This window comes from Apteryx mantelli, unplaced genomic scaffold (assembly GCF_036417845.1).
Source record: "Apteryx mantelli isolate bAptMan1 unplaced genomic scaffold, bAptMan1.hap1 HAP1_SCAFFOLD_63, whole genome shotgun sequence".
NCBI classification, from domain to species: domain Eukaryota; kingdom Metazoa; phylum Chordata; class Aves; order Apterygiformes; family Apterygidae; genus Apteryx; species Apteryx mantelli.
Genome location: NW_027118792.1, coordinates 941741 through 964656, shown reverse-complemented (window position 1 = coordinate 964656; position 22916 = coordinate 941741).

Genomic DNA, 22916 nt, shown 5'->3' with positions numbered 1-22916 from the left:
CAGTCATCGGAGGTGATCCAACGGGTTCCAAGACCTCATAAACCTCCGGCAGATCTTTGATGCAATCCCAGGGTGGATCGGGACAAGTCCCTTCCCACTTAGTAACTATGGCCCCATTATTGAACCATGGAACATTCCATGGAACCTTTTCCGAGTTGGGCTTGGTAGGCGGCCCGTCCGCCCGAGTCCAATTTGGTGAAGCGTCATCTGGGGACTAGATCCCATGTCCCAACTATCCTGGCTCAACCACAAGGGAGCCGGGCAAGAGCAAAATTCAACGGTACAGAAGACAGAGCAAGCCCCATGTCGTCTGTGTGAAGAATTTTACTGTTGCCTTCCGAAGAAGGACTTTGTATACACAAAGTCACAACATATATATATATATATGCCAATTAAAAAAAATTTAAACATCCTTACCTTTACTCGTAAAGATGTGAAGGATATCCACAGAGGACAGGAGCGCCCTTTGTGAAAAGAGCCTCGCTGTCCTCTTCAGGCGGCTGGTGGAGAGTCCAAGGTCGGCGAGGAAACTCTCGTTGCCTTTATACCACTTCCCTCTAGCGCCAGTCGGGAATCCCAGAAACTCCACCTCTTCCACATTCGTCATCTCCTTCACTTGTTCTTCCAGATGTTGATACTTCCGGACCTTCTCTGCCGCAGCGTCACCTAGAGATGACAAACCACTTTCGTAGCGAATGGTTACATCCACTACTTTCGCCCGATTCTCCTTAACTACAACCAAATCCGGCTTAAAGAGTTGATTGTTGTTATCCCTGAGGTTCGGTTCCATATATACTAACCACCCCAGTCTCTTGGCCTCTTCAGCCAGCATTCCACATAAGATGCTATGCCTACAAATTCGAGCTTCCTGAACTGCCGGGCAGTATCCAATAATATGAGAAGAAGTTTCCCACTCCGCAGGACAATGCCTGCACCCCTTCGGAACCCCTTCTCCCAGCCCCTGCGCCAAATACTCCCTAGTGGGATAGACATTGGCCCGCAGCTGTATTGCTGTTAATAACTTCCTGTGGGGAATACCCCGGTAATGAACGAGCCAATCATTACTGATGTTATCATTCTCAAAGTTCTTTATACCGCGGCCTTGTGATCTTAGATTGGCCCAATTTTCTACTTCTCTTTTCCTCCACTTGCTAGGAACCGGATAGATGATCCTGGGTGATGACGTTTCCCATTCGGATGAAGCCTCGCCGCCTCCCAGTACAACTGGGATTGCCATCGGGAGTTCTTCTCCGATGGATGGAATCTTATTGGCCCTTCCTCCAGCGGCGATCCAGACCTTGTTATATTCCCTCTGGATCCCCTCTTTGAGAACAATAGTCCTCGTGATGTTATCGGAGGACTGGGCAACTCGGTGCAACCGGCGAGCCTGTATATTTGGAATCTGGCTCGCCAGCCGCGCAATTCCTAAGCCACCATCACTTGTGCTGGCATATAAGATGGCGTCACATGTGCTGGGAAGTAAGTGAAGCCAGCTCTTCACTGCCGATCTAATGGCAAGGTCCAGGGCCTGGAGGTAGGAGGCGTTTACTGCCGCATGATCTGCTGCATACAGCACCCGTGGGACTGCATACCTCTTCAAGATTTCTGCCTTCTGCAGTGGCTTTAATGGGGCTGCCCCGATGCTCTTCACCCAGGTGTCAAGCTTTTCTTTCAGCTCCGGCTTCGAGAGTCCGACCCACGGGTCTACTCCCAGGCCCAAATATTTCTCGGAGCTACCGGGCTCAATTAGATGGAGTTGAGCCCCTTCAATTTCCCATGGGTCGCAATTGTTGACAGTGTAAGAGTCTTTCGTGGGCCTTATCAAAAACCCATGGCATTTTCCAGCTTGCACCTTCAGCCCTGTAGCGTGACAAAACTCTTCCACCACCTGCAAACTCTTCTGCATGCCCTCCCACGAGTCACCCAGCAGAACGAGATCATCTGCAAACGCCAATGATGATACCAAGCTGTTACCATATTTGAATCCTTCCTTGATCTCTTCCAACTTACATAGCAGTGGATCTACTGCTAGGCTGAACAACAATGGGGACATTGGATCTCCCTGCTTCACCCCGGTGAGGATCTTAACCTTCTCCGAGCAGGTCTCCCCAACCTCAAGCCTCGTCGCACAGTTGTTATAAGAATCGGCGATGATGTCAGTTATATGATCATCAACGCCCTTCTGTCGGAGGACCTCGAGGATGTGATGATGACTGACCGAATCAAAGGCTTTTGCCAGGTCCACGAAGACGACCGCCAGCGTCTTATGATCTCTCTTCGCGTGCCGTATAAGCACTTGCAGGAGCTTCAGGTTCTCCGCACAGCCTGGGGCTGAGAGAAACCCTCGTTGGCGGCTGTTAATCGGGCAGGCTCGCCGCGGTCGTGCTGTCAGGATCCGTGAGAACAGTCTTAAGATTACCGGCCCGATGGTAATGGGCCGCCAATTATTGATGTCCTCGATCTTTTTCGGATCCGCGGATTTAGGTATTAAGATTGTTCTACATTCTTTGACCCCATCTGGGATCCTTCCAGCCAGCAGCCATAGGTTGAACAATTGAGCCAAGTGGCTCCCCTGAGGGTCCTTTTTAATAACATCCCTCAGGGAGAGGCCGTCTGGTCCGGGAGAGGAGTTCTTATTCATTTCCGCGATGTTTTTCATGACCTCTTTTGGGGAGATCATCTTATTGAATGCAGAATTTTCCGCCACACCAGCACTCCGGAAGACGCTCAAGCCAGCAAACGGTGATCTCTCTTCCCACTTCCTCCGAAACGCGTCATATAGCTCGCTCATTGGAAGGGGGCACTTCAGTGCCTCGACGTTATCCAAAATGATACCAGCGAGCTTCTTGCGATCTATCTCAAAGAGCCGCTGGTATCGGAGATACAACCCTCTTCTCACCGCCCTGTTCTTCATCCACCTTCTCTCCTCCCTCGCAGGTGCAGGTTTTGCTTGGTGCTTCCTTCATTGTTTCAGTTTTGCTACGGCAATCTGCCCCGCCAGCTGTGACAACCACTCTACTGCTGATGCTTCGATGACTCTCCGGGCGTCCTCGCCATCCTCCAAGATCCTCCTACGTGCGATCATATTGCTTGCCGGCAGGGACCCTGCTCGTACCTTCTCTGCCATGACCTTCCTATATTCCGTTCTTATCATTTCCTTCCTTTCCTTCTCCACCGGGGATTCCCCACCGCGCTCCATCGCAGCTCTTCTTGGCGTTGCCGCTGTCTTGGCAGCCGCTGCAGGCTGTCTTCTTTTATCACTGATCTGCTTTGCCGTTTTCGTGGGCAAATGCTCCCCGATCAGTTTATTGATGAAGCGCTCGTTCTTAAACCTTTCTTCCAACTCCAGCAGCAGAGCCGTCTCTTCCTCCGTCCAGCAGCTTCTGTGCATTCCTCGCAGGCTCTTTCCCTTCGGTCGAGCTGCTTCAGTCCTCTCCAGATTCCTAACTTGTGGGTGCATAAGCCGCTTATGCTGAGACATGCCGCTCTTGGTCTTAAATTGCCGGTCACATTCCCCACAGCGCCACATTCCAGGTTCCTCCGGGGCTTCCTCCTGACTGTGGATTTCTGGGGCTCCCTGGCACTTCGGAAAGCGGCAGGCAATACTATGATGTTTCACATTTGTCCTGCCACAACGGGAGCACTGAAAGAGGATTCGTTGCCGGCCATGGGCCCTCCTGAGATGATCAACTAGAGCCGCGACTTTCCCCATCCTGGTGCCACAGCAAGGACATGCTGGATGTTGATCGGGGATCTTCACGACTGGTGTTCCCACATCAGTCGTTCCCCCCACAGCACCAAGGATGGGACTCACTACCTCAATTGATAAAATTGCGGGGCCGGAGGGAGATCCTGCTTCCACGTCTACCACATCCTCCTCTGGTGCTTCTACAGCTCCAGTCATCGGAGGTGATCCAACGGGTTCCAAGACCTCATAAACCTCCGGCAGATCTTTGATGCAATCCCAGGGCGGATCGGGACAAGTCCCTTCCCACTTAGTAACTATGGCCCCATTATTGAACCATGGAACATTCCATGGAACCTTTTCCGAGTTGGGCTTGGTAGGCGGCCCGTCCGCCCGAGTCCAATTTGGTGAAGCGTCATCTGGGGACTAGATCCCATGTCCCAACTATCCTGGCTCAACCACAAGGGAGCCGGGCAAGAGCAAAATTCAACGGTACAGAAGACAGAGCAAGCCCCATGTCGTCTGTGTGAAGAATTTTACTGTTGCCTTCCGAAGAAGGACTTTGTATACACAAAGTCACAACATATATATATATATATGCCAATTAAAAAAAATTTAAACATCCTTACCTTTACTCGTAAAGATGTGAAGGATATCCACAGAGGACAGGAGCGCCCTTTGTGAAAAGAGCCTCGCTGTCCTCTTCAGGCGGCTGGTGGAGAGTCCAAGGTCGGCGAGGAAACTCTCGTTGCCTTTATACCACTTCCCTCTAGCGCCAGTCGGGAATCCCAGAAACTCCACCTCTTCCACATTCGTCATCTCCTTCACTTGTTCTTCCAGATGTTGATACTTCCGGACCTTCTCTGCCGCAGCGTCACCTAGAGATGACAAACCACTTTCGTAGCGAATGGTTACATCCACTACTTTCGCCCGATTCTCCTTAACTACAACCAAATCCGGCTTAAAGAGTTGATTGTTGTTATCCCTGAGGTTCGGTTCCATATATACTAACCACCCCAGTCTCTTGGCCTCTTCAGCCAGCATTCCACATAAGATGCTATGCCTACAAATTCGAGCTTCCTGAACTGCCGGGCAGTATCCAATAATATGAGAAGAAGTTTCCCACTCCGCAGGACAATGCCTGCACCCCTTCGGAACCCCTTCTCCCAGCCCCTGCGCCAAATACTCCCTAGTGGGATAGACATTGGCCCGCAGCTGTATTGCTGTTAATAACTTCCTGTGGGGAATACCCCGGTAATGAACGAGCCAATCATTACTGATGTTATCATTCTCAAAGTTCTTTATACCGCGGCCTTGTGATCTTAGATTGGCCCAATTTTCTACTTCTCTTTTCCTCCACTTGCTAGGAACCGGATAGATGATCCTGGGTGATGACGTTTCCCATTCGGATGAAGCCTCGCCGCCTCCCAGTACAACTGGGATTGCCATCGGGAGTTCTTCTCCGATGGATGGAATCTTATTGGCCCTTCCTCCAGCGGCGATCCAGACCTTGTTATATTCCCTCTGGATCCCCTCTTTGAGAACAATAGTCCTCGTGATGTTATCGGAGGACTGGGCAACTCGGTGCAACCGGCGAGCCTGTATATTTGGAATCTGGCTCGCCAGCCGCGCAATTCCTAAGCCACCATCACTTGTGCTGGCATATAAGATGGCGTCACATGTGCTGGGAAGTAAGTGAAGCCAGCTCTTCACTGCCGATCTAATGGCAAGGTCCAGGGCCTGGAGGTAGGAGGCGTTTACTGCCGCATGATCTGCTGCATACAGCACCCGTGGGACTGCATACCTCTTCAAGATTTCTGCCTTCTGCAGTGGCTTTAATGGGGCTGCCCCGATGCTCTTCACCCAGGTGTCAAGCTTTTCTTTCAGCTCCGGCTTCGAGAGTCCGACCCACGGGTCTACTCCCAGGCCCAAATATTTCTCGGAGCTACCGGGCTCAATTAGATGGAGTTGAGCCCCTTCAATTTCCCATGGGTCGCAATTGTTGACAGTGTAAGAGTCTTTCGTGGGCCTTATCAAAAACCCATGGCATTTTCCAGCTTGCACCTTCAGCCCTGTAGCGTGACAAAACTCTTCCACCACCTGCAAACTCTTCTGCATGCCCTCCCACGAGTCACCCAGCAGAACGAGATCATCTGCAAACGCCAATGATGATACCAAGCTGTTACCATATTTGAATCCTTCCTTGATCTCTTCCAACTTACATAGCAGTGGATCTACTGCTAGGTTGAACAACAATGGGGACATTGGATCTCCCTGCTTCACCCCGGTGAGGATCTTAACCTTCTCCGAGCAGGTCTCCCCAACCTCAAGCCTCGTCGCACAGTTGTTATAAGAATCGGCGATGATGTCAGTTATATGATCATCAACGCCCTTCTGTCGGAGGACCTCGAGGATGTGATGATGACTGACCGAATCAAAGGCTTTTGCCAGGTCCACGAAGACGACCGCCAGCGTCTTATGATCTCTCTTCGCGTGCCGTATAAGCACTTGCAGGAGCTTCAGGTTCTCCGCACAGCCTGGGGCTGAGAGAAACCCTCGTTGGCGGCTGTTAATCGGGCAGGCTCGCCGCGGTCGTGCTGTCAGGATCCGTGAGAACAGTCTTAAGATTACCGGCCCGATGGTAATGGGCCGCCAATTATTGATGTCCTCGATCTTTTTCGGATCCGCGGATTTAGGTATTAAGATTGTTCTACATTCTTTGACCCCATCTGGGATCCTTCCAGCCAGCAGCCATAGGTTGAACAATTGAGCCAAGTGGCTCCCCTGAGGGTCCTTTTTAATAACATCCCTCAGGGAGAGGCCGTCTGGTCCGGGAGCGGAGTTCTTATTCATTTCCGCGATGTTTTTCATGACCTCTTTTGGGGAGATCATCTTATTGAATGCAGAATTTTCCGCCACACCAGCACTCCGGAAGACGCTCAAGCCAGCAAACGGTGATCTCTCTTCCCACTTCCTCCGAAACGCGTCATATAGCTCGCTCATTGGAAGGGGGCACTTCAGTGCCTCGACGTTATCCAAAATGATACCAGCGAGCTTCTTGCGATCTATCTCAAAGAGCCGCTGGTATCGGAGATACAACCCTCTTCTCACCGCCCTGTTCTTCATCCACCTTCTCTCCTCCCTCGCAGGTGCAGGTTTTGCTTGGTGCTTCCTTCATTGTTTCAGTTTTGCTACGGCAATCTGCCCCGCCAGCTGTGACAACCACTCTACTGCTGATGCTTCGATGACTCTCCGGGCGTCCTCGCCATCCTCCAAGATCCTCCTACGTGCGATCATATTGCTTGCCGGCAGGGACCCTGCTCGTACCTTCTCTGCCATGACCTTCCTATATTCCGTTCTTATCATTTCCTTCCTTTCCTTCTCCACCGGGGATTCCCCACCGCGCTCCATCGCAGCTCTTCTTGGCGTTGCCGCTGTCTTGGCAGCCGCTGCAGGCTGTCTTCTTTTATCACTGATCTGCTTTGCCGTTTTCGTGGGCAAATGCTCCCCGATCAGTTTATTGATGAAGCGCTCGTTCTTAAACCTTTCTTCCAACTCCAGCAGCAGAGCCGTCTCTTCCTCCGTCCAGCAGCTTCTGTGCATTCCTCGCAGGCTCTTTCCCTTCGGTCGAGCTGCTTCAGTCCTCTCCAGATTCCTAACTTGTGGGTGCATAAGCCGCTTATGCTGAGACATGCCGCTCTTGGTCTTAAATTGCCGGTCACATTCCCCACAGCGCCACATTCCAGGTTCCTCCGGGGCTTCCTCCTGACTGTGGATTTCTGGGGCTCCCTGGCACTTCGGAAAGCGGCAGGCAATACTATGATGTTTCACATTTGTCCTGCCACAACGGGAGCACTGAAAGAGGATTCGTTGCCGGCCATGGGCCCTCCTGAGATGATCAACTAGAGCCGCGACTTTCCCCATCCTGGTGCCACAGCAAGGACATGCTGGATGTTGATCGGGGATCTTCACGACTGGTGTTCCCACATCAGTCGTTCCCCCCACAGCACCAAGGATGGGACTCACTACCTCAATTGATAAAATTGCGGGGCCGGAGGGAGATCCTGGTTCCACGTCTACCACATCCTCCTCTGGTGCTTCTACAGCTCCAGTCATCGGAGGTGATCCAACGGGTTCCAAGACCTCATAAACCTCCGGCAGATCTTTGATGCAATCCCAGGGCGGATCGGGACAAGTCCCTTCCCACTTAGTAACTATGGCCCCATTATTGAACCATGGAACATTCCATGGAACCTTTTCCGAGTTGGGCTTGGTAGGCGGCCCGTCCGCCCGAGTCCAATTTGGTGAAGCGTCATCTGGGGACTAGATCCCATGTCCCAACTATCCTGGCTCAACCACAAGGGAGCCGGGCAAGAGCAAAATTCAACGGTACAGAAGACAGAGCAAGCCCCATGTCGTCTGTGTGAAGAATTTTACTGTTGCCTTCCGAAGAAGGACTTTGTATACACAAAGTCACAACATATATATATATATATATATATATATATGCCAATTAAAAAAAATTTAAACATCCTTACCTTTACTCGTAAAGATGTGAAGGATATCCACAGAGGACAGGAGCGCCCTTTGTGAAAAGAGCCTCGCTGTCCTCTTCAGGCGGCTGGTGGAGAGTCCAAGGTCGGCGAGGAAACTCTCGTTGCCTTTATACCACTTCCCTCTAGCGCCAGTCGGGAATCCCAGAAACTCCACCTCTTCCACATTCGTCATCTCCTTCACTTGTTCTTCCAGATGTTGATACTTCCGGACCTTCTCTGCCGCAGCGTCACCTAGAGATGACAAACCACTTTCGTAGCGAATGGTTACATCCACTACTTTCGCCCGATTCTCCTTAACTACAACCAAATCCGGCTTAAAGAGTTGATTGTTGTTATCCCTGAGGTTCGGTTCCATATATACTAACCACCCCAGTCTCTTGGCCTCTTCAGCCAGCATTCCACATAAGATGCTATGCCTACAAATTCGAGCTTCCTGAACTGCCGGGCAGTATCCAATAATATGAGAAGAAGTTTCCCACTCCGCAGGACAATGCCTGCACCCCTTCGGAACCCCTTCTCCCAGCCCCTGCGCCAAATACTCCCTAGTGGGATAGACATTGGCCCGCAGCTGTATTGCTGTTAATAACTTCCTGTGGGGAATACCCCGGTAATGAACGAGCCAATCATTACTGATGTTATCATTCTCAAAGTTCTTTATACCGCGGCCTTGTGATCTTAGATTGGCCCAATTTTCTAATTCTCTTTTCCTCCACTTGCTAGGAACCGGATAGATGATCCTGGGTGATGACGTTTCCCATTCGGATGAAGCCTCGCCGCCTCCCAGTACAACTGGGATTGCCATCGGGAGTTCTTCTCCGATGGATGGAATCTTATTGGCCCTTCCTCCAGCGGCGATCCAGACCTTGTTATATTCCCTCTGGATCCCCTCTTTGAGAACAATAGTCCTCGTGATGTTATCGGAGGACTGGGCAACTCGGTGCAACCGGCGAGCCTGTATATTTGGAATCTGGCTCGCCAGCCGCGCAATTCCTAAGCCACCATCACTTGTGCTGGCATATAAGATGGCGTCACATGTGCTGGGAAGTAAGTGAAGCCAGCTCTTCACTGCCGATCTAATGGCAAGGTCCAGGGCCTGGAGGTAGGAGGCGTTTACTGCCGCATGATCTGCTGCATACAGCACCCGTGGGACTGCATACCTCTTCAAGATTTCTGCCTTCTGCAGTGGCTTTAATGGGGCTGCCCTGATGCTCTTCACCCAGGTGTCAAGCTTTTCTTTCAGCTCCGGCTTCGAGAGTCCGACCCACGGGTCTACTCCCAGGCCCAAATATTTCTCGGAGCTACCGGGCTCAATTAGATGGAGTTGAGCCCCTTCAATTTCCCATGGGTCGCAATTGTTGACAGTGTAAGAGTCTTTCGTGGGCCTTATCAAAAACCCATGGCATTTTCCAGCTTGCACCTTCAGCCCTGTAGCGTGACAAAACTCTTCCACCACCTGCAAACTCTTCTGCATGCCCTCCCACGAGTCACCCAGCAGAACGAGATCATCTGCAAACGCCAATGATGATACCAAGCTGTTACCATATTTGAATCCTTCCTTGATCTCTTCCAACTTACATAGCAGTGGATCTACTGCTAGGTTGAACAACAATGGGGACATTGGATCTCCCTGCTTCACCCCGGTGAGGATCTTAACCTTCTCCGAGCAGGTCTCCCCAACCTCAAGCCTCGTCGCACAGTTGTTATAAGAATCGGCGATGATGTCAGTTATATGATCATCAACGCCCTTCTGTCGGAGGACCTCGAGGATGTGATGATGACTGACCGAATCAAAGGCTTTTGCCAGGTCCACGAAGACGACCGCCAGCGTCTTATGATCTCTCTTCGCGTGCCGTATAAGCACTTGCAGGAGCTTCAGGTTCTCCGCACAGCCTGGGGCTGAGAGAAACCCTCGTTGGCGGCTGTTAATCGGGCAGGCTCGCCGCGGTCGTGCTGTCAGGATCCGTGAGAACAGTCTTAAGATTACCGGCCCGATGGTAATGGGCCGCCAATTATTGATGTCCTCGATCTTTTTCGGATCCGCGGATTTAGGTATTAAGATTGTTCTACATTCTTTGACCCCATCTGGGATCCTTCCAGCCAGCAGCCATAGGTTGAACAATTGAGCCAAGTGGCTCCCCTGAGGGTCCTTTTTAATAACATCCCTCAGGGAGAGGCCGTCTGGTCCGGGAGCGGAGTTCTTATTCATTTCCGCGATGTTTTTCATGACCTCTTTTGGGGAGATCATCTTATTGAATGCAGAATTTTCCGCCACACCAGCACTCCGGAAGACGCTCAAGCCAGCAAACGGTGATCTCTCTTCCCACTTCCTCCGAAACGCGTCATATAGCTCGCTCATTGGAAGGGGGCACTTCAGTGCCTCGACGTTATCCAAAATGATACCAGCGAGCTTCTTGCGATCTATCTCAAAGAGCCGCTGGTATCGGAGATACAACCCTCTTCTCACCGCCCTGTTCTTCATCCACCTTCTCTCCTCCCTCGCAGGTGCAGGTTTTGCTTGGTGCTTCCTTCATTGTTTCAGTTTTGCTACGGCAATCTGCCCCGCCAGCTGTGACAACCACTCTACTGCTGATGCTTCGATGACTCTCCGGGCGTCCTCGCCATCCTCCAAGATCCTCCTACGTGCGATCATATTGCTTGCCGGCAGGGACCCTGCTCGTACCTTCTCTGCCATGACCTTCCTATATTCCGTTCTTATCATTTCCTTCCTTTCCTTCTCCACCGGGGATTCCCCACCGCGCTCCATCGCAGCTCTTCTTGGCGTTGCCGCTGTCTTGGCAGCCGCTGCAGGCTGTCTTCTTTTATCACTGATCTGCTTTGCCGTTTTCGTGGGCAAATGCTCCCCGATCAGTTTATTGATGAAGCGCTCGTTCTTAAACCTTTCTTCCAACTCCAGCAGCAGAGCCGTCTCTTCCTCCGTCCAGCAGCTTCTGTGCATTCCTCGCAGGCTCTTTCCCTTCGGTCGAGCTGCTTCAGTCCTCTCCAGATTCCTAACTTGTGGGTGCATAAGCCGCTTATGCTGAGACATGCCGCTCTTGGTCTTAAATTGCCGGTCACATTCCCCACAGCGCCACATTCCAGGTTCCTCCGGGGCTTCCTCCTGACTGTGGATTTCTGGGGCTCCCTGGCACTTCGGAAAGCGGCAGGCAATACTATGATGTTTCACATTTGTCCTGCCACAACGGGAGCACTGAAAGAGGATTCGTTGCCGGCCATGGGCCCTCCTGAGATGATCAACTAGAGCCGCGACTTTCCCCATCCTGGTGCCACAGCAAGGACATGCTGGATGTTGATCGGGGATCTTCACGACTGGTGTTCCCACATCAGTCGTTCCCCCCACAGCACCAAGGATGGGACTCACTACCTCAATTGATAAAATTGCGGGGCCGGAGGGAGATCCTGCTTCCACGTCTACCACATCCTCCTCTGGTGCTTCTACAGCTCCAGTCATCGGAGGTGATCCAACGGGTTCCAAGACCTCATAAACCTCCGGCAGATCTTTGATGCAATCCCAGGGCGGATCGGGACAAGTCCCTTCCCACTTAGTAACTATGGCCCCATTATTGAACCATGGAACATTCCATGGAACCTTTTCCGAGTTGGGCTTGGTAGGCGGCCCGTCCGCCCGAGTCCAATTTGGTGAAGCGTCATCTGGGGACTAGATCCCATGTCCCAACTATCCTGGCTCAACCACAAGGGAGCCGGGCAAGAGCAAAATTCAACGGTACAGAAGACAGAGCAAGCCCCATGTCGTCTGTGTGAAGAATTTTACTGTTGCCTTCCGAAGAAGGACTTTGTATACACAAAGTCACAACATATATATATATATATATATATATATATGCCAATTAAAAAAAATTTAAACATCCTTACCTTTACTCGTAAAGATGTGAAGGATATCCACAGAGGACAGGAGCGCCCTTTGTGAAAAGAGCCTCGCTGTCCTCTTCAGGCGGCTGGTGGAGAGTCCAAGGTCGGCGAGGAAACTCTCGTTGCCTTTATACCACTTCCCTCTAGCGCCAGTCGGGAATCCCAGAAACTCCACCTCTTCCACATTCGTCATCTCCTTCACTTGTTCTTCCAGATGTTGATACTTCCGGACCTTCTCTGCCGCAGCGTCACCTAGAGATGACAAACCACTTTCGTAGCGAATGGTTACATCCACTACTTTCGCCCGATTCTCCTTAACTACAACCAAATCCGGCTTAAAGAGTTGATTGTTGTTATCCCTGAGGTTCGGTTCCATATATACTAACCACCCCAGTCTCTTGGCCTCTTCAGCCAGCATTCCACATAAGATGCTATGCCTACAAATTCGAGCTTCCTGAACTGCCGGGCAGTATCCAATAATATGAGAAGAAGTTTCCCACTCCGCAGGACAATGCCTGCACCCCTTCGGAACCCCTTCTCCCAGCCCCTGCGCCAAATACTCCCTAGTGGGATAGACATTGGCCCGCAGCTGTATTGCTGTTAATAACTTCCTGTGGGGAATACCCCGGTAATGAACGAGCCAATCATTACTGATGTTATCATTCTCAAAGTTCTTTATACCGCGGCCTTGTGATCTTAGATTGGCCCAATTTTCTAATTCTCTTTTCCTCCACTTGCTAGGAACCGGATAGATGATCCTGGGTGATGACGTTTCCCATTCGGATGAAGCCTCGCCGCCTCCCAGTACAACTGGGATTGCCATCGGGAGTTCTTCTCCGATGGATGGAATCTTATTGGCCCTTCCTCCAGCGGCGATCCAGACCTTGTTATATTCCCTCTGGATCCCCTCTTTGAGAACAATAGTCCTCGTGATGTTATCGGAGGACTGGGCAACTCGGTGCAACCGGCGAGCCTGTATATTTGGAATCTGGCTCGCCAGCCGCGCAATTCCTAAGCCACCATCACTTGTGCTGGCATATAAGATGGCGTCACATGTGCTGGGAAGTAAGTGAAGCCAGCTCTTCACTGCCGATCTAATGGCAAGGTCCAGGGCCTGGAGGTAGGAGGCGTTTACTGCCGCATGATCTGCTGCATACAGCACCCGTGGGACTGCATACCTCTTCAAGATTTCTGCCTTCTGCAGTGGCTTTAATGGGGCTGCCCTGATGCTCTTCACCCAGGTGTCAAGCTTTTCTTTCAGCTCCGGCTTCGAGAGTCCGACCCACGGGTCTACTCCCAGGCCCAAATATTTCTCGGAGCTACCGGGCTCAATTAGATGGAGTTGAGCCCCTTCAATTTCCCATGGGTCGCAATTGTTGACAGTGTAAGAGTCTTTCGTGGGCCTTATCAAAAACCCATGGCATTTTCCAGCTTGCACCTTCAGCCCTGTAGCGTGACAAAACTCTTCCACCACCTGCAAACTCTTCTGCATGCCCTCCCACGAGTCACCCAGCAGAACGAGATCATCTGCAAACGCCAATGATGATACCAAGCTGTTACCATATTTGAATCCTTCCTTGATCTCTTCCAACTTACATAGCAGTGGATCTACTGCTAGGCTGAACAACAATGGGGACATTGGATCTCCCTGCTTCACCCCGGTGAGGATCTTAACCTTCTCCGAGCAGGTCTCCCCAACCTCAAGCCTCGTCGCACAGTTGTTATATGAATCGGCGATGATGTCAATTATATGATCATCAACGCCCTTCTGTCGGAGGACCTCGAGGACGTGACGATGACTGACCGAATCAAAGGCTTTTGCCAGGTCCACGAAGACGACCGCCAGCGTCTTATGATCTCTCTTCGCGTGCCGTATAAGCACTTGCAGGAGCTTCAGGTTCTCCGCACAGCCTGGGGCTGAGAGAAACCCTCGTTGGCGGCTGTTAATCGGGCAGGCTCGCCGCGGTCGTGCTGTCAGGATCCGTGAGAACAGTCTTAAGATTACCGGCCCGATGGTAATGGGCCGCCAATTATTGATGTCCTCGATCTTTTTCGGATCCGCGGATTTAGGTATTAAGATTGTTCTACATTCTTTGACCCCATCTGGGATCCTTCCAGCCAGCAGCCATAGGTTGAACAATTGAGCCAAGTGGCTCCCCTGAGGGTCCTTTTTAATAACATCCCTCAGGGAGAGGCCGTCTGGTCCGGGAGCGGAGTTCTTATTCATTTCCGCGATGTTTTTCATGACCTCTTTTGGGGAGATCATCTTATTGAATGCAGAATTTTCCGCCACACCAGCACTCCGGAAGACGCTCAAGCCAGCAAACGGTGATCTCTCTTCCCACTTCCTCCGAAACGCGTCATATAGCTCGCTCATTGGAAGGGGGCACTTCAGTGCCTCGACGTTATCCAAAATGATACCAGCGAGCTTCTTGCGATCTATCTCAAAGAGCCGCTGGTATCGGAGATACAACCCTCTTCTCACCGCCCTGTTCTTCATCCACCTTCTCTCCTCCCTCGCAGGTGCAGGTTTTGCTTGGTGCTTCCTTCATTGTTTCAGTTTTGCTACGGCAATCTGCCCCGCCAGCTGTGACAACCACTCTACTGCTGATGCTTCGATGACTCTCCGGGCGTCCTCGCCATCCTCCAAGATCCTCCTACGTGCGATCATATTGCTTGCCGGCAGGGACCCTGCTCGTACCTTCTCTGCCATGACCTTCCTATATTCCGTTCTTATCATTTCCTTCCTTTCCTTCTCCACCGGGGATTCCCCACCGCGCTCCATCGCAGCTCTTCTTGGCGTTGCCGCTGTCTTGGCAGCCGCTGCAGGCTGTCTTCTTTTATCACTGATCTGCTTTGCCGTTTTCGTGGGCAAATGCTCCCCGATCAGTTTATTGATGAAGCGCTCGTTCTTAAACCTTTCTTCCAACTCCAGCAGCAGAGCCGTCTCTTCCTCCGTCCAGCAGCTTCTGTGCATTCCTCGCAGGCTCTTTCCCTTCGGTCGAGCTGCTTCAGTCCTCTCCAGATTCCTAACTTGTGGGTGCATAAGTCGCTTATGCTGAGACATGCCGCTCTTGGTCTTAAATTGCCGGTCACATTCCCCACAGCGCCACATTCCAGGTTCCTCCGGGGCTTCCTCCTGACTGTGGATTTCTGGGGCTCCCTGGCACTTCGGAAAGCGGCAGGCAATACTATGATGTTTCACATTTGTCCTGCCACAACGGGAGCACTGAAAGAGGATTCGTTGCCGGCCATGGGCCCTCCTGAGATGATCAACTAGAGCCGCGACTTTCCCCATCCTGGTGCCACAGCAAGGACATGCTGGATGTTGATCGGGGATCTTCACGACTGGTGTTCCCACATCAGTCGTTCCCCCCACAGCACCAAGGATGGGACTCACTACCTCAATTGATAAAATTGCGGGGCCGGAGGGAGATCCTGCTTCCACGTCTACCACATCCTCCTCTGGTGCTTCTACAGCTCCAGTCATCGGAGGTGATCCAACGGGTTCCAAGACCTCATAAACCTCCGGCAGATCTTTGATGCAATCCCAGGGCGGATCGGGACAAGTCCCTTCCCACTTAGTAACTATGGCCCCATTATTGAACCATGGAACATTCCATGGAACCTTTTCCGAGTTGGGCTTGGTAGGCGGCCCGTCCGCCCGAGTCCAATTTGGTGAAGCGTCATCTGGGGACTAGATCCCATGTCCCAACTATCCTGGCTCAACCACAAGGGAGCCGGGCAAGAGCAAAATTCAACGGTACAGAAGACAGAGCAAGCCCCATGTCGTCTGTGTGAAGAATTTTACTGTTGCCTTCCGAAGAAGGACTTTGTATACACAAAGTCACAACATATATATATATATATATATATATATATATATATGCCAATTAAAAAAAATTTAAACATCCTTACCTTTACTCGTAAAGATGTGAAGGATATCCACAGAGGACAGGAGCGCCCTTTGTGAAAAGAGCCTCGCTGTCCTCTTCAGGCGGCTGGTGGAGAGTCCAAGGTCGGCGAGGAAACTCTCGTTGCCTTTATACCACTTCCCTCTAGCGCCAGTCGGGAATCCCAGAAACTCCACCTCTTCCACATTCGTCATCTCCTTCACTTGTTCTTCCAGATGTTGATACTTCCGGACCTTCTCTGCCGCAGCGTCACCTAGAGATGACAAACCACTTTCGTAGCGAATGGTTACATCCACTACTTTCGCCCGATTCTCCTTAACTACAACCAAATCCGGCTTAAAGAGTTCATTGTTGTTATCCCTGAGGTTCGGTTCCATATATACTAACCACCCCAGTCTCTTGGCCTCTTCAGCCAGCATTCCACATAAGATGCTATGCCTACAAATTCGAGCTTCCTGAACTGCCGGGCAGTATCCAATAATATGAGAAGAAGTTTCCCACTCCGCAGGACAATGCCTGCACCCCTTCGGAACCCCTTCTCCCAGCCCCTGCGCCAAATACTCCCTAGTGGGATAGACATTGGCCCGCAGCTGTATTGCTGTTAATAACTTCCTGTGGGGAATACCCCGGTAATGAACGAGCCAATCATTACTGATGTTATCATTCTCAAAGTTCTTTATACCGCGGCCTTGTGATCTTAGATTGGCCCAATTTTCTAATTCTCTTTTCCTCCACTTGCTAGGAACCGGATAGATGATCCTGGGTGATGACGTTTCCCATTCGGATGAAGCCTCGCCGCCTCCCAGTACAACTGGGATTGCCATCGGGAGTTCTTCTCCGATGGATGGAATCTTATCGGCCCTTCCTCCAGCGGCGATCCAGACCTTGTTATATTCCCTCTGGATCCCCTCTTTGAGAACAATAGTCCTCGTGATGTTATCGGAGGACTGGGCAACTCGGTGCAACCGGTGAGCCTGTGTATTTGGAATCTGGCTCACCAGCCGCGCAATTCCTAATCCGCCATCACTTGTGCTGGCATATAAGATGGCGTCACATGTACTGGGGGGTAAGTGAAGCCAGCTCTTCACTGCCGATCTAATGGCAAGGTCCAGGGCCTGGAGGTAGGAGGCATTCACACCAGCATGATCTGCTGCATACAGCACCCATGGGACTGCATACCTCTTCAAGATTTCTACCTTCTGCAGTGGCTTTAATGGGGCTGCCCCGATGCTCTTCACCCAGGTGTCAAGCTTTTCTTTCAGCTCCGGCTTCGAGAGTCCGACCCACGGGTCTACTCCCAGGCCCAAATATTTCTCGGAGCTACCGGGCTCAATTAGATGGAGTTGAGCCCCTTCAATTTCCCATGGGTCGCAATTGTTGACAGTGTAAGAGTCTTTCGTGGGCCTTATCAAAAACCCATGGCATTTTCCAGCTTGCACCTTCAGCCCTGTAGCGTGACAAAACTCTTCCACCACCTGCAAACTCTTCTGCATGCCCTCCCACGAGTCACCCAGCAGGACCAGATCATCTGCGAACACCAATGATGATACCAAGTTGTCACCATATTTGAATCCTTCCTTGATCTCTTCCAACTTACATAGCAGTGGATCTACTGCTAGGTTGAACAACAATGGGGACATTGGATCTCCCTGCTTCACCCCGGTGAGGATCTTAACCTTCTCCGAGCAGGTCTCCCCAACCTCAAGCCTCGTCGCACAGTTGTTATATGAATCGGCGATGATGTCAATTATATGATCATCAACGCCCTTCTGTCGGAGGACCTCGAGGACGTGACGATGACTGACCGAATCAAAGGCTTTTGCCAGGTCCACGAAGACGACCGCCAGCGTCTTATGATCTCTCTTCGCGTGCCGTATAAGCACTTGCAGGAGCTTCAGGTTCTCCGCACAGCCTGGGGCTGAGAGAAACCCTCGTTGGCGGCTGTTAATCGGGCAGGCTCGCCGCGGTCGTGCTGTCAGGATCCGTGAGAACAGTCTTAAGATTACCGGCCCGATGGTAATGGGCCGCCAATTATTGATGTCCTCGATCTTTTTCGGATCCGCGGATTTAGGTATTAAGATTGTTCTACATTCTTTGACCCCATCTGGGATCCTTCCAGCCAGCAGCCATAGGTTGAACAATTGAGCCAAGTGGCTCCCCTGAGGGTCCTTTTTAATAACATCCCTCAGGGAGAGGCCGTCTGGTCCGGGAGCGGAGTTCTTATTCATTTCCGCGATGTTTTTCATGACCTCTTTTGGGGAGATCATCTTATTGAATGCAGAATTTTCCGCCACACCAGCACTCCGGAAGACGCTCAAGCCAGCAAACGGTGATCTCTCTTCCCACTTCCTCCGAAACGCGTCATATAGCTCGCTCATTGGAAGGGGGCACTTCAGTGCCTCGACGTTATCCAAAATGATACCAGCGAGCTTCTTGCGATCTATCTCAAAGAGCCGCTGGTATCGGAGATACAACCCTCTTCTCACCGCCCTGTTCTTCATCCACCTTCTCTCCTCCCTCGCAGGTGCAGGTTTTGCTTGGTGCTTCCTTCATTGTTTCAGTTTTGCTACGGCAATCTGCCCCGCCAGCTGTGACAACCACTCTACTGCTGATGCTTCGATGACTCTCCGGGCGTCCTCGCCATCCTCCAAGATCCTCCTACGTGCGATCATATTGCTTGCCGGCAGGGACCCTGCTCGTACCTTCTCTGCCATGACCTTCCTATATTCCGTTCTTATCATTTCCTTCCTTTCCTTCTCCACCGGGGATTCCCCACCGCGCTCCATCGCAGCTCTTCTTGGCGTTGCCGCTGTCTTGGCAGCCGCTGCAGGCTGTCTTCTTTTATCACTGATCTGCTTTGCCGTTTTCGTGGGCAAATGCTCCCCGATCAGTTTATTGATGAAGCGCTCGTTCTTAAACCTTTCTTCCAACTCCAGCAGCAGAGCCGTCTCTTCCTCCGTCCAGCAGCTTCTGTGCATTCCTCGCAGGCTCTTTCCCTTCGGTCGAGCTGCTTCAGTCCTCTCCAGATTCCTAACTTGTGGGTGCATAAGTCGCTTATGCTGAGACATGCCGCTCTTGGTCTTAAATTGCCGGTCACATTCCCCACAGCGCCACATTCCAGGTTCCTCCGGGGCTTCCTCCTGACTGTGGATTTCTGGGGCTCCCTGGCACTTCGGAAAGCGGCAGGCAATACTATGATGTTTCACATTTGTCCTGCCACAACGGGAGCACTGAAAGAGGATTCGTTGCCGGCCATGGGCCCTCCTGAGATGATCAACTAGAGCCGCGACTTTCCCCATCCTGGTGCCACAGCAAGGACATGCTGGATGTTGATCGGGGATCTTCACGACTGGTGTTCCCACATCAGTCGTTCCCCCCACAGCACCAAGGATGGGACTCACTACCTCAATTGATAAAATTGCGGGGCCGGAGGGAGATCCTGGTTCCACGTCTACCACATCCTCCTCTGGTGCTTCTACAGCTCCAGTCATCGGAGGTGATCCAACGGGTTCCAAGACCTCATAAACCTCCGGCAGATCTTTGATGCAATCCCAGGGCGGATCGGGACAAGTCCCTTCCCACTTAGTAACTATGGCCCCATTATTGAACCATGGAACATTCCATGGAACCTTTTCCGAGTTGGGCTTGGTAGGCGGCCCGTCCGCCCGAGTCCAATTTGGTGAAGCGTCATCTGGGGACTAGATCCCATGTCCCAACTATCCTGGCTCAACCACAAGGGAGCCGGGCAAGAGCAAAATTCAACGGTACAGAAGACAGAGCAAGCCCCATGTCGTCTGTGTGAAGAATTTTACTGTTGCCTTCCGAAGAAGGACTTTGTATACACAAAGTCACAACATATATATATATATATATATATATATATATATATGCCAATTAAAAAAAATTTAAACATCCTTACCTTTACTCGTAAAGATGTGAAGGATATCCACAGAGGACAGGAGCGCCCTTTGTGAAAAGAGCCTCGCTGTCCTCTTCAGGCGGCTGGTGGAGAGTCCAAGGTCGGCGAGGAAACTCTCGTTGCCTTTATACCACTTCCCTCTAGCGCCAGTCGGGAATCCCAGAAACTCCACCTCTTCCACATTCGTCATCTCCTTCACTTGTTCTTCCAGATGTTGATACTTCCGGACCTTCTCTGCCGCAGCGTCACCTAGAGATGACAAACCACTTTCGTAGCGAATGGTTACATCCACTACTTTCGCCCGATTCTCCTTAACTACAACCAAATCCGGCTTAAAGAGTTCATTGTTGTTATCCCTGAGGTTCGGTTCCATATATACTAACCACCCCAGTCTCTTGGCCTCTTCAGCCAGCATTCCACATAAGATGCTATGCCTACAAATTCGAGCTTCCTGAACTGCCGGGCAGTATCCAATAATATGAGAAGAAGTTTCCCACTCCGCAGGACAATGCCTGCACCCCTTCGGAACCCCTTCTCCCAGCCCCTGCGCCAAATACTCCCTAGTGGGATAGACATTGGCCCGCAGCTGTATTGCTGTTAATAACTTCCTGTGGGGAATACCCCGGTAATGAACGAGCCAATCATTACTGATGTTATCATTCTCAAAGTTCTTTATACCGCGGCCTTGTGATCTTAGATTGGCCCAATTTTCTAATTCTCTTTTCCTCCACTTGCTAGGAACCGGATAGATGATCCTGGGTGATGACGTTTCCCATTCGGATGAAGCCTCGCCGCCTCCCAGTACAACTGGGATTGCCATCGGGAGTTCTTCTCCGATGGATGGAATCTTATCGGCCCTTCCTCCAGCGGCGATCCAGACCTTGTTATATTCCCTCTGGATCCCCTCTTTGAGAACAATAGTCCTCGTGATGTTATCGGAGGACTGGGCAACTCGGTGCAACCGGTGAGCCTGTGTATTTGGAATCTGGCTCACCAGCCGCGCAATTCCTAATCCGCCATCACTTGTGCTGGCATATAAGATGGCGTCACATGTACTGGGGGGTAAGTGAAGCCAGCTCTTCACTGCCGATCTAATGGCAAGGTCCAGGGCCTGGAGGTAGGAGGCATTCACACCAGCATGATCTGCTGCATACAGCACCCATGGGACTGCATACCTCTTCAAGATTTCTACCTTCTGCAGTGGCTTTAATGGGGCTGCCCCGATGCTCTTCACCCAGGTGTCAAGCTTTTCTTTCAGCTCCGGCTTCGAGAGTCCGACCCACGGGTCTACTCCCAGGCCCAAATATTTCTCGGAGCTACCGGGCTCAATTAGATGGAGTTGAGCCCCTTCAATTTCCCATGGGTCGCAATTGTTGACAGTGTAAGAGTCTTTCGTGGGCCTTATCAAAAACCCATGGCATTTTCCAGCTTGCACCTTCAGCCCTGTAGCGTGACAAAACTCTTCCACCACCTGCAAACTCTTCTGCATGCCCTCCCACGAGTCACCCAGCAGGACCAGATCATCTGCGAACACCAATGATGATACCAAGCTGTCACCATATTTGAATCCTTCCTTGATCTCTTCCAACTTACATAGCAGTGGATCTACTGCTAGGTTGAACAACAATGGGGACATTGGATCTCCCTGCTTCACCCCGGTGAGGATCTTAACCTTCTCCGAGCAGGTCTCCCCAACCTCAAGCCTCGTCGCACAGTTGTTATATGAATCGGCGATGATGTCAATTATATGATCATCAACGCCCTTCTGTCGGAGGACCTCGAGGACGTGACGATGACTGACCGAATCAAAGGCTTTTGCCAGGTCCACGAAGACGACCGCCAGCGTCTTATGATCTCTCTTCGCATGCCGTATAAGCACTTGCAGGAGCTTCAGGTTCTCCGCACAGCCTGGGGCTGAGAGAAACCCTCGTTGGCGGCTGTTAATCGGGCAGGCTCGCCGCGGTCGTGCTGTCAGGATCCGTGAGAACAGTCTTAAGATTACCGGCCCGATGGTAATGGGCCGCCAATTATTGATGTCCTCGATCTTTTTCGGATCCGCGGATTTAGGTATTAAGATTGTTCTACATTCTTTGACCCCATCTGGGATCCTTCCAGCCAGCAGCCATAGGTTGAACAATTGAGCCAAGTGGCTCCCCTGAGGGTCCTTTTTAATAACATCCCTCAGGGAGAGGCCGTCTGGTCCGGGAGCGGAGTTCTTATTCATTTCCGCGATGTTTTTCATGACCTCTTTTGGGGAGATCATCTTATTGAATGCAGAATTTTCCGCCACACCAGCACTCCGGAAGACGCTCAAGCCAGCAAACGGTGATCTCTCTTCCCACTTCCTCCGAAACGCGTCATATAGCTCGCTCATTGGAAGGGGGCACTTCAGTGCCTCGACGTTATCCAAAATGATACCAGCGAGCTTCTTGCGATCTATCTCAAAGAGCCGCTGGTATCGGAGATACAACCCTCTTCTCACCGCCCTGTTCTTCATCCACCTTCTCTCCTCCCTCGCAGGTGCAGGTTTTGCTTGGTGCTTCCTTCATTGTTTCAGTTTTGCTACGGCAATCTGCCCCGCCAGCTGTGACAACCACTCTACTGCTGATGCTTCGATGACTCTCCGGGCGTCCTCGCCATCCTCCAAGATCCTCCTACGTGCGATCATATTGCTTGCCGGCAGGGACCCTGCTCGTACCTTCTCTGCCATGACCTTCCTATATTCCGTTCTTATCATTTCCTTCCTTTCCTTCTCCACCGGGGATTCCCCACCGCGCTCCATCGCAGCTCTTCTTGGCGTTGCCGCTGTCTTGGCAGCCGCTGCAGGCTGTCTTCTTTTATCACTGATCTGCTTTGCCGTTTTCGTGGGCAAATGCTCCCCGATCAGTTTATTGATGAAGCGCTCGTTCTTAAACCTTTCTTCCAACTCCAGCAGCAGAGCCGTCTCTTCCTCC